This window comes from Microcaecilia unicolor, chromosome 3 (genome assembly GCF_901765095.1).
Source record: "Microcaecilia unicolor chromosome 3, aMicUni1.1, whole genome shotgun sequence".
In the NCBI taxonomy this organism is placed as follows: Eukaryota; Metazoa; Chordata; class Amphibia; order Gymnophiona; family Siphonopidae; genus Microcaecilia; species Microcaecilia unicolor.
The window spans coordinates 217,846,732-217,860,099 of record NC_044033.1 but is presented as its reverse complement, the minus strand read 5'-3'; the positions used below and the strand labels follow the sequence as shown (position 1 = coordinate 217,860,099).

The 13,368-nt window shown below is 46.4% G+C and overlaps 1 pseudogene; it reads left to right on the top strand.

Moving 5' to 3' along the window:
* The first annotated feature begins 1,138 nt into the window (after nucleotides 1-1,138).
* LOC115464363 overlaps nucleotides 1,139-13,368 on the top strand; it is a 67,959-nt pseudogene continuing 55,729 nt past the window's right edge.

Genomic DNA, 13,368 nt, shown 5'->3' with positions numbered 1-13,368 from the left:
GAGCGTAACGGTCGACGCCGGAATAACCTGTGTTTCTACTGTGGGGAAGCGGGACACTTGATTCAGGCGTGTCCTACTCGACCGGCGGGAAACTCCGAACCCAAGGCCCCGTGAGGGGGCTGGTCTTGGGTCACTCGGGGCCCCCTCCCGACGATTTGTTCACTATACCAGTGACCCTACAGTGGCAAGACCATTCGATCCAGACCCAGGCCCTGTTGGACTCAGGGGCTGGGGGAAACGTTATTAGTTTGGAACTGTTTGAACAATGGCGACTACCGGCGCAGGATTGCCACCCGGCTGTGCAGGTGACGTCCATTCAAGGAACAGTATTACCCAATCCCATCTCTTGACTCACTCCGCCGGTCGAGCTAAGAGTGGCCCAGCAGCACCGGGAGAAGATCCAATTCCTGATAATGCCTAAGTCCATTCACCCCCTGGTGTTGGACTTGCCATGGCTACGCCGCCATTCCCCCCTGATTGATTGGACGTCGGGGCACATACGGGGCAGGGGGAAGTATTGCTCGGAGCATTGTCTGACCCCAGTAGGGAACCCCTGCTCGGTGCTGGCAACCACCCCGGGAAGACTGCAGGCCTGCAAGGCGGCCCTACCTAAGGAATACCAGGCCTACGCCGATGTCTTTAACCCGGTAGAGGCGGACAAGTTGCTCCCACATCGGCATTTTGATTGTGCTATTAATCTACTGCCGGACCGGATGCCACCTCCCGAGAGGCTGTATACCCTCTCCCGGGGTGAATCAGCGGCCATGCGGGCCTATGTACAGGAAAACCTGGAGAAGGGATTCATCCGAGCATCGTCCTCCCCGGTGGGAGCAGGCTTCTTCTTTGTCAGCAAGAAAGACGGAACCCTCAGGCCCTGTATCGATTACCGGGCCCTGAACGCCATGCAAGAAAGACGGAACCCTCAGGCCCTGTATCGATTACCGGGCCCTGAACGCCATTACGGTTAAGGACCCGGTACCCGTTGCCCTTAATTCCAGAGCTATTTGACAGACTCCAGGGAGCCCAGGTATTCACGAAGCTGGACCTGAGAGGAGCATATAATCTTATACGGATTCAACAGGGCGATGAGTGGGAAAACCGCGTTCAATACTCACGAGGGGCATTTCGAGTACTTGTCATGCCCTTCGGATTATGCAATGCCCCGGCGGTTTCCAAAGTTATCAACCACGTGTTTCAGGATCTCCTCTACTCATTTGTCATTGTCTACCTAGACGACATCCTGGTATTTTCCCGGTCTCCACAGGAACATGTGGACCATGTAACCGAGGTCTTCAGGCGCCTAAGGCAACACCGACTATATGCCAAGTTAACAAGTGCGTATTTCACCAGTTAGTGGTGCCCTTCTTGGGCTATATCATTCCGGGCAGGGTTCCAAATGGACCTGGATAAAGTGAGAGCAATTCAGGACTGGCCGCAGCCGCAGAACTTAAAGGTCTACAAAGATTTTTTTGGGCTTTGCAAAACTATTACCGCCAGTTCATCGAGCACTACTCCCTGGTCACGGCTCCCTTGACAGCTCTCACCGGAAGGAGCGGATGTGCAGCACTGGCCAGACCCGGCGCGGAGGCGTTTGTTGCCCTAAAGAAGGCTTTCTTGTCGGCTCCCATCCTCCGAAGTCAGACCCTAGTAAACTTTCGTGGTGGAGGTGGACACCTCGGCCGTGGGGGCTGGGGCCATTCTCTCTCAGGTCACCTCCTCGGGAAAACGACTGCCGTGCTTTTTCTTCTCACGAAAGTTCTCCCCCGCCGAAGGAACTACACTGGGGGGATCGGGAGCTCCTGGCCCTCAAGCTGGCCCTGCAAGAATGGAGGTTACCCTGCTGGAGGGCGCCGAACACGTTTCACAGTAGTAACCGATCACAAGAACCGCTGTACTCCAAGGAGCCAAGAGGCTGAATCCACGACAGGCTCGGTGGTCCTTATTTTTTGCCAGATTCCAGTTTCGTCTGATATTCCGGCCCGCGGAAAAGAACATTCTTGCCGACGCCCTCTCCCAGGCGTTTGAGACCCCCGAGGAGCCTTGAGGCATCGCAGCCTATGTTGAACCCGGAGTGCCTGCCAGCAATGCCTACGACCCTGGTACCCTACCAGAACGCTGGTACTCACCAAGACCGGAGGAGAGCGATGCACGGGCCCACTCGTCAGCGTTGCGGGGCATTTTGGGTTCCATAAAACGGTGCACTTACTAGCGCAACCAGTATCACTGGCCACGGATGGCACAGGACGTGCTTCACTTTGTGTCTTCCATGCCTCGTTTGCGCCTGGACCAAGTCAACGGTTAGGGCGGCCGGGGGGGAACTCCAGCCCATGTCGGTGCCACAAGGCCCTTGGGAGGAATTTCCATGGACTTCATCACGACTTACCTCGCTCCGAGGGGCATACGGTCATCTGGGTGGTAGTGGACGGTTTTCCAGGATGGCCCACTTTATTCCTCTGAAGGGACTTCCCTCGGCAGCCACGCTGGCACTTGCTTCGTCCAGCACATCTTTCCGCCTGCACGGGCTCCCCGTACAGATCATCAGCGACCGGGGAACCCAATTCACCTCCCGGTTCTGGAAGGCGTTATGTGCCGCCTTAGGAGTCAAGGCCCAATTTCCTCGTCTGCCTACCATCCTCAGACAAATGGGATGGTGGAATGTATTAACCAGACCCTGAAGGGGTTCCTCCGAGCCTTCGTGAACAACCGCCAGGACAACTGGGTGTCACTTCCTTCCATGGGCAGAGTTCGGCCTACAACAATAGCCTACACTCGGCCTCCCAGCAGTCTCCGTTCTCTGTGGTGTTCGGCCGGCACCCCCCGGCTTCCTCCGGCTATCTCCTCGGAACCAGATATTCCTCAGGTACAGCGGGTCCTGAATAGTATGCAGGACACCTGGAAGACGGTCCGCGAGCAGCTGCGAAGGGCAGCTGCCAAATACAAACTATACGCGGACCGCCACACCGACGCCCTGTGCCTGTGTTTCAACCTGGGCAAAAGGTCTGGCTAAGCACCAAGCACCTACGGCTCTGGCTGCCGTCTCGACGGCTAGCACCCACGCTTCATCGGACCCTTTTCCATTCAGGAACGGATTTGGACCGTCACCTACGGCTTCGTCTGCCCCGGTCTCTGCGGGTACACAATGCATTCCACGTATCCCTCCTGAAACCGTTTCAGAGGTCCCGCTGGCATCCACGAGGGAGGCATCGGTGATTCCGGATTCCGAACCAGATCCAGAGTTTGAGGTTCAGGAGATTGTAGACTCCAAGTGGAAAAGAGGAAGGCTGTATTACCTCATATCTTGGAAACACTTTGGCCCAGAGGATAACTCATGGGAGCCGGACTCCAATGTACACGCTCCAGACCTAGTACAGGAATTTCATCTACGCTATCCACAGAAACCCGGACCCTGGGAAGGAAGGGGGTCTTCCAGGGGGGATACTGTCCCGTCTTCCGCCGGCACCAACACTCACCTGCTCGCCACTGGTACCAGTGGGCCATGGGGCCCGGGGCCGCCATGGATGGCCGGCCTTTGCCGCAGGTCCGCCGGCCAGTGGGGAGAGGCGGCCATTGCCTTCAGTCTGGCTACAGAGGATCGCCGGTTGTTCTCGCCTCGTTGCCGCCGATGGCCGGCTTTCCACTTCCGGAATGAAACCCCTGCAACATTGTGCCGGCGGAGGATAGCCGGCATCTCTTCCGGTTGCGGGAGCAAGCAGGGGAAGCGGTGACTAGCGTCACCTCGGATTGGTTACCTGAAGACTCAACTGCAGGAAGCACCAGCTGGGGCCCCACGCTAATGAGGAGGACTACTTAAGGAGCACCACTCCTCCTAGCCAGTGCTTCGGCTTCTCGTTCCCTGAGAGCTTCCGCATCGTTGGATGGAACTCTGTACCTTGCTACCGGATATTGCCTTGCCTTGACCATTGCCTGCTACTGATTCTTCTTGACCGCTGCCTGCCTTGAAAATTGCCTGCTACTGACTCTTCTTGACTGCTGCCTGCCTTGACCATTGCCTGCTACTGATTCTTCTTGACCGCTTGCCTGCCTTGACCATTGTCTGTTACTGACTCTTCTTGACCGCTGCCTGCCTTGACCTCTGCCACAGCTGTCCTCCACGCCGGCGTGCCAGTTCCCGGGACCTCGGACCAGTTGACTTCCAGGGATCCAGAGTTGCGCTGTCCGCGGGGCCTGTCCGCCCCTTGTTCCAGAAACCCTGTAGGCTGCCCCGCACCTGGAGGCTCCAACTTCCAGGGAACGCTGGCCTTCCAGGCGAAGAGTGGGGGTGGGTCGGCTGTCCTCTGGAGAAGGAGGGCTTCACTCTGCCGTCCTCCGGCCGGATCCAAGGGCTCACACCAGCAAAGCTGCTCATCCCTTGGCGGAGCAAGACAAAATGACACACTGATTACGATTTAGAACTAATTACTACTCTGACTTTTCAAACCAATATTTCCTTGGAACTCCATATGCTGCACAAGCTGGCATAAGTGAGATCAAATAAAAATGCTACCAACAATAATGAACAACAACATGGATACAGCAACTGATAGGTTTCTTTGCTCTGTTTTGGGTGTACCATCTTAACGGTAGCCCAGATTAGTAACTCTGCCATGTGTTTCTCTTCATCCTAAACACCTCCACAGAAATGTGTACTTTTAACGTAGTTTAATATTACTTCCTCTGAAAAATAGCTGACTGTAATTTAGCTGTTCTGGGGGTAAAAAACAAACCTCAAATTTGATGTCCAAAGAAAAGGTCTGAATTGGTCCATAAGTGGACAGGAAAGAAATCTGCATTTTATAAACTACAGTCCAGTGACATTTGAAGGTAGATATATATATATACTTTTTTTCAATCCTCAGACTCCTCCACAATCCAGATGCACTCAGAATTGTGCTCCTGGCTTCAGGAAATTACCCAGAGAAGGAAAGCCTGTCTGCTGCTATGACTGTATTCCCTGTCCAGCTGGACATATCTCCAATCAAACTGGTGAGTGATATACAACACATGAGAGGCTCATAGTGGCATGTTATTCAGCCCTGCTTCTTAAGGACATTATTTTATTCTATTCTGTTATCTTGGATTTATAAATTGCAGAAACCCAAGAGGTCCAAAGCTATATATATAGTAGTGTCATATTCCTAATCTGCAATAAAACAGCTACAAGCACTAACAGGGGAATTTTCGAAAGAGAAGGGCACCCATCTTCCGACACAAATCGGGAGATGGGTGTCCTTCTCTCAGAGTCACCCAAATCAGCATAATTGAAAGCCGATTTTGGGCGTCCCCAACTGCTTTCTGTCACGGGGATGACCAGAGTTCCCAGGGGCATGTCAGAGGCATAGCGAAGGTGGGACTGGGGCGTACCTAACAGATGGGCTTCCTCGAGCGATAATGGAAAAAAGAAGGGCGCCCCTCACAAACACTTGGCCAACTTTACTTATTCCTTTTTTTTATGACCAAGCCATAAAAATGTGCACTAAATGACCAAATGACCACCGGAGGGAATCGGGGATGACCTCCCCTGACTCCCCCAGTGGTCACTAACCACCTCCCACCCTGAAAAAAAACAGCATTTTTGTTTTTAGAGTATGGGTGAAGGATGTCCTTTGCTATGCCTCTGTCCCTGCAACGGCAGTTGAGGATGTCCAAAATGTTGATGTTTTTGTGAGAAGGATTTCCATGCTTTTGCAATGCCTCTGATACCCCCTTTGTTTATTTGGATTTTGGATCACAAGTAGCAACAGTGCGATTTGAACAAGCCACCTCTGGATTGCAAGACCAGTGCTCTAACCACTAGGCCACTCCTCCACACCCTTGAAATTTGGTCATCCTTGTGGGGGGGGCAGTTGAGGACATCCAAAATGTTTGAAGAAAGGATGTCCACGCCTTAGTTATGCCTCCGCTGACACACACACCTCCCCCCCCAGGGACCTGCATACTGCCCCCCCCCCCCCACCCACAGGGACTGCCAAATTTCAAGGGTGTGGAGGAGTGGTGGAATGGCCTAGTGGTTAGAGCACTGGTCTTGCAATCCAAAGGTGGGCAGTTCAAATCCCACTGTTGTTACTTGTGATTCAAAATCCAAATAAATAAAGGGGGTATCAGAGGCATAGCAATGGCATGGATGTCCCTCTCACAGAAACATCCATAATGCTGTCACAGGGACAGAGTCATAGCAAAGGATGTTTTTCACCTATACTCTTAAAAAAACATCCCTGACAAGACTTGGACTTTTTCACCTGGACTTGTGTTTTTCTAAGGTTGTAGATGGCTATTATACACGCAGCTTGTCTGCATGTATTAAGCTGTCTTGACATCACAGAGCACCCCCACATAATGCCTGGCTGCTCTGCACTGGCTTCCCCTCCTAGGAAGGAAATCATGTGCAAATGAGCTAACAGTGAGCAGCATCATTTGCATGCGATTTCCTTCATGCATGCCCATTCCTTTCCGAATCGCCAAGGGATCGGTAAGGGAAGGGCTTTTTCCATTCAGTTAGTGGGACCAGTGTGTTACAAATGCTGGGCTACTCCATGACCAAATGGCTTGGATTTGGGCGTTTTCTGAGATGGCTGTCCTTGGTTTCCATTATCGCCGAAAATCGAGGACGGACCATCTCTAAGGACAACCATCTCTAAGGTCGACCTAAATTGCTGATTTGGCGTCCCCGACTGTATTATCGAAGGAAAGATGGACACCCATCTTCTTTCGATAATTACGGGTTTCCCCGCCCCTTCACAGAGCCGTCCTGCGAGGACAGACCCAGGAAAACTTGGGCGCCCCGTTGATTATGCCCCTCCATGTAATATCACAATAACAGCAATTAAAATAAACTGAAGTCAAAATCACAAAATTTAGTTTCTTATGCCTTTATAAATATTGGGGATAGGACATTTCTTCCCGTCTCTTTGAACACTCAGGAGGGATGCAGAAAGTTCTTCGTTCCTTCACACAACTAACAGGGCAGTTGCTTAAGTGGCTACTGCTCCTATATGCTCATTAGCACTCCTAGACTTTTAGTATACTAGCATGAGCAGTAGCGCATAGCCAGTAAACTTTCATGGGTTATAAGGTCAGGCTTAGGCTTGAAGGGTCTCCCATTGCAACTATGGTCAAAGGCCAGGGAAATTTCAGGAAAGGCAAAGACACTATCCCAAGGGTGAATCAAGGTTTTATAGTCAGGGGAAGTTTCCTTCTACAACCAGTTCTTCCCACTATTCACTCCCCCCATTCTCCATCTTTATGAGAAGATGCCAGAATGTCCAGAAGGTCAGATCCAGATTATCCTTCTACCTCTGAGGTTGAACAGCAGATATTATCCTATTGGTTAAAGTAGTAAATGAGAATCTAGGCAGCACCCTCCCTGCCAGGCTGTAAGATCTAAATTACAGCATTCTATACATGGCGTCTAATTGCTTGGCAGTCCCTCACCCACCAGTAACCCTTCCCCGATCCACACCATAGAAATTAGGGCTCATTTATAGATAGGGAGTAAGTCAGTTTTACACATAACTACAAATTATTGCCTGTTAGCGCTTGTGTAAACCCCAATTATTGATACTTACTGATTATTAGATATGTATTGCTTGTTAAACACAGTTATTGATACAATTAAGGGCCAATGTGGTGAAAATTAGCCAATTACATTACATGCAGAACATGACCATTATTATAATGACTTGGGGAAAATCCTCTGCTTATTTCTGGGATATAGCACCAAAAAAAAAATGATCAGAGTGCTAAGGGAGAATCTAATGGTGGAGGTTTTTAAGGTAAAGTCTCATAAACTTGCACCAGTATACTTAAATTTCTTTCATGCTGCTTCCGTGTAATCATAGACTGTACCAACCATCCTACCATATACGCAGCTACCTAACATACCTATTATACATAACTTTTTTCTTTTTTAATCAGAGCATGCCCTGTAGCTTCCACATTGCATACTTAATGCACATGGCTTGAAAAACTTGTAACTTATCTGTATGCCAATAGATCAGCACTCCCCAACAGGAGCCTGTTTCGCCCCTTGGTTTTATCAAGGGGACTCTTCGTGCTGTCTCTATAAAACAAACAGACAATACATGAGCCCTAGTAAGCGTGTGCTCCCATTCATAGCTTGTAATAATATACATACTGTAAGTTCATGACTCACCAGGCTCTCAGAGTTACTTCGTCTACCATCTATCGACTATTACAAGATGGCGACGGCGTCTTTGTTATTCAACCCTGATCGGAAACAGCTGATCAGAGCCGATCGTGTTTCACATAAACCAGTTCCATTGGATACTATGTGTTCAGACCTCTTGGTTCCAACGTGTTTAGGTGATAGATCCAATAGGCTTCTCTTGTAATAGCTGTCTGTTATAATCACACCTCTCGGTGCTGGATTAATATGATCTATCACAACAACTTGTAGGTCCTCGATGTTGAATGCATACAATGCTGCACTAGAGGAGGTCCTGGTATTTGTGCTACGATAACTGGGAACGATGTTTATGCATGCGTTCATGCACTGAATCTACTGGTTTTACCCACGTACTTCTACCACAATGGGCATACAATACAGTAAATCACTCCACAGGTACGAACGGTAGTACAATGTTTTAAACCATATTTTTTACCATCATGTTCAAAGGATTGCATTTCTACTGTCATCTCACAAGTTTACAATTTCTCTTCAAACACTGGAAAATGCCCTGCAGATTCTCTCTGTCTGTCCTTATCTTGTTCACGTAATTCAGCCGGACTGAGCAATTCTTTTAAATTCATGCCCTCTGAAAGGCAGGCATATATCACAATGTGCAAACACGTTGTGAGTTCTAATATATTCCAATGTTGCCTGATTATCTTTGCAATAGCTTCCCCGCCCGATACTATCTCATGATACATGTCTATCCTCTGCTGGTCGGGATTTAGCTTGCAACAACAGCTCTCTGTTGTTATATTTTGCTCTTCGGTATGCTCGTCTTAAAGTTTTATCTGGATAATTTCGCAATTCATCTTGTTATAAACAATTCCGATGCCAGCCTTAAAATCGGCATCATCCAAGCATATCTGCGAAATCGGAGAACTGTGAAAACGGTAAGCTGCTCCCGCAATTTGCGGGGATGGCAACTCAATATTCCAGACTGTGTTTCTGTCTGTAGGCTTATTGTATACTGGTAGTGAATTTGTGTCCTTTAATTCAACCATAACATCCAAAAATGCACATGCGTCCTTGAACTGGGTGTATTTTAAATTGTATCTCCGAATGGCGTTGATTGAGCCACTTGTGAAAATCATCTAGTTCTTCTTCATCTCCTGTCCAAATTAGGAAAAAATATCATCTATGTATCTCCTCCACATAAAAATCTTAGACCGATACATAGAGTCGGGTAGCCATGTGATTCATAGGTAGCCATAAACAAGTTGCTAATGTAGGAGCAAAGTGGTGCCCATGGCTACTCCTGATTTTTGGAGAAAAAGTCTATCATGGAACTTTAAAAAATTGTTACATAATGCAAGCTTCATGAGTTTCACATAAACATCATAGGGACTTCGTGCAGTCTGGGTCTGGAATCTAATATCTTTTCCACCACCACTATTTCTTCCTGCGGAATCTTAGTGTAAAGAGATTTAATGGTCCAATGTTGCCAACAGAACAGTACTTGGAATTGATTGAATCTCTTGTAGCATGTTCAAAAAATGTGTGGTGTCTTAATGAACGAGGACATCTTGGTACGAATTCTCTTAAAACGTGTCTACATAAATAGAAATCGGCTCTAACAGAGAGCCCTTCGATGACATTATAGGTCTGCCAGGGGATGTATTGGATCTTTATGCACCTTAGGCAGTATGTAAAGTACTGGTATAATGGGTGTCTTGTGGTTTAAGTACTGGTGTTCTTTAGTAGTCACGAATCCTTGCTGGAGTCCTCTTTGCGTAATATCTTTGATCTTGATCTGCAAATCTGGAGTTGGGTCTACTTCCAACTCTTGATATGCTGTCTTATCTTCTAACTGAGACTCTACTTCCAATGTATGTGTTCTATCCAGAACTGTCACAGCACCCCCCTGTCTGCTCGCTTTATCACCACCTTTTGTTGTCACGTAATTCTTTCAAGGCTACCCGCTCATCTCTGTCAAATTATCTCTAAAGCCAGTGACTATGTAATTGATAGAATTTATGAACATCATGGAGTACGAGTTGTTTAAATGTACTTACTATAGGATCAATAAGAATGGGCGGGATCCATTGAGATTTATTATACACTCGAGATTGAGGTGCTGATTTGTTGTTCCCAAAATAGATACGCAATTGTAACTGGCGTATAAATTTCTCTAAATCTATTCTGAACTGGAATGCATCAAATCTGGATGTTGGAACAAAAGATAAACCTTTAGAAAGTAAAGTTGTCTCTGCCTCAGTTAGTGATGTACTTGATAGATTAATTACATTTGAAACTGTGATCGCGTTCTCGGACGCGATCTTGGCTGTCCAGCGTGTTTAGGTGATAGATCCAGTAGGTTTCTCTTCGATATGATACTTAATAAGTGTTCATTAGATCTTATTGCTGTTGATATAGAAATTCAAAGGCTGTATTACAACAGGAGAAAGAAATGCTAGACACGGAAGTGAATCGTTTAAAACAAAGTGTCTCTGAGCAAGTATTCACACAGAAGTATTCACAGTTAAAGGATACACTAGCACAATGTAGAGATCAGTTACGTAAATCCAAACTTAAGAAGATTGCCAGATATAAGAATGATTATCTTTATAAACGTGTATATCCTTGGATGAAATGTAATACAGCACAAGAGACTACGACAGAAGCTGCGGTAGTGCAGCATGTAGCACCTAAGAGCATAGCATTCAAAGCTTTCCAATTTGTGGATAGTTCCTCAGGAAGTAATGATACGGAGGATTTTTTGGACAACAGAAACAACGAGCGCCACGAAATTGAGGAATTGGACAGCACTACTGTTCTGCAAGGATGATCTTTAGTAGCAAGAAATATGAACATATGACACCTTTGCTTAGAGATCTTCATGGGGCTGATTGTTTCTGCAGGGTTAATTTAAGACAGTTGTTAATTTATAAGATCTTCTATGGTTCAAGTCCATCTGACCACATTACTCTGACCACATTACTCTGATTACTGTTCTTCTGTGGATCAATCTATTTGTAGTCATATACTCTAAATCTAGCTCTTCCTTCAGTGAACAAAATTCAATATAAACTGTTTTTTGATAATTCATTTAGCTCTTCCGCAGTTAAACTGTGGAACTCAATTCCTAGTCAACTCTGGGGATTTCAGATTACTATCAGTTTAGGAAGTCTTTAAAAACTTTTTCTATTCAAGAAACATTTGAAGTGTGAATGTTGCTGTGGTTGTAACGGATTACATGTTGTAACCCGCTTTGATTCTTTGAATGAAATTGGAAGTATAGAAAAACAAGAATAGAATAGAAAATTCTGATACTTGTAAATGTAAATGTCAGCCCAATCTATGGCCCATGCATGCTTGTCCCCTGCAAATAGAGCAATATTTAGCCTCTCTGTAATCTGATTGTTATACTTGAGAAGTTAAATATTCTGTCTCTCAGATATAGAGAACTGTATAAGATGCCCAGAGGACCAGTGGCCCAATGAAAAAAGAGATGTCTGCATCCCAAAAGTAATAATCTTCCTTTCCAATGAAGAATCTTGGGAATCGTTTGATGTTTATCAGCATTTTTCTTTTTCTATCACTGCTGTCATTTTGGGAATCTTCATTTATTACAGAGAAACTCCTATTGTGAGATCCAACAACCGGAACCTAAGCTACATTCTCTTAGTCTCCCTCTGCTCTGTTTTTCTGCTCATTGATATTCATAGGACATCCTGAGAAGGTACCTGCATTCTTCGACAAGACTGCCTTGGAATAACGTTCTCCATCTCTCTTCCTCTGTCCTGGCAAAACAATCACAGTGGTCATGGCTTTTCAGACCACTAAGCCTGGAAACAAGCTTCGGAAATGGCTGGGTTCCAGGTCTCATACTCTATAGTGCTTTCCTTTTCCCTTCTTCAATCCTCTTTTGCCTTGTCTGGTTGGGAACGCTCCACCATTCCACATCGTAACACACAAAAAGAAGATGGAACAATTCAATTGAATGTAATGTAGGATCAATAATTGCATTTTTACTGTGTTCTGGGTTACTGGGATTTCTGGCTGGTATCAGCTTCATTGTAGCTTCCTAGCAAGAAATCTACCTGACAGTTTCAATGAGGCCAAGTACATCACCTTCAGCATGCTGGTGTTTCTGCAGTGTCTGGGTGTCTTTCATCCCACCATACCTGAGCACCAGGGGCAAGTATATGTAGCAGTGGAGATATTTGCTATCCTGGCCTCCAGTGCTGAATAGTGGGGTGTATCTTTATCCCCAAGTGCTACATTATTCTGTTTTGGCCTGACAGGAACAACAGGAAGTATATAACAAAAAATAAATTGTCAAATTTCTCTGAATATTAAAGGAAAGCTAAAATAACAATAAAATCTTTCATTTCAACTCGTACATTGTTTGTCCAGTATTCAAACCCAGTTGTACATTCATCAGCTTCAAGAGAGATGATCAAGGGTAGGATGGGAAATTATCTCAATAGAGGCAATATTCAGTCACTATCTGAATAGATTATACTTTTAGTTTAAATGTATAGTTATGTCACGGTGACTACAATATCTGAAATATTCAGGACCTCAGCTTTTACATATAGCAGTTCTGATTATATAGATTAAATGAAATACTATTGTCAACATTTGGGCTGAATATCTCCTTACCTCTGAAGATCTGATATTAAGCACCAGATACACTAGGCAGCATCCAGGTGCCTCACTGTAGTCCCAAGTTATAGAATTTAGTTCAAACTTTATGTCAGTTCAGAAAAGAAGGCTTTCCTCAGCCATCATCTTTTACAACATAATTTCCAGGCAGACGGTTGGTGATACCAGAAAGCACCTCCCACAATAGGCAGCTTGTTCCTGAGGCCCTACGTCTATCAGAACTGTTGAACTCTCACTCTCACTGTGAGCCTGTATTCCCATCAGAACTGCTGAGCTCCCACTCTCACTGTAAGCCTGCACTTAATTTAGAACTGTTAAGCTCCCACTTTTACAGTAGTCTACACTCTTATTAGAGCTGCTGATCTCCAACCTTTATTGTAGCCTGCTCTTGGAGAAGGCTTTCCTCAGCCATCATCTTTCCCTGCATAATTTCAACCAGGCAGACAGTTGGTGATACCAGAAAGCACCTCCCACAATAGGCAGCTTGCTTCTGAGGCTCTGCTTCTATCAGAACTGTTGAACTCTCACTCTCACTGTGAGCCTGTATTCCCATCAGAACTGCTGAGCTCCCA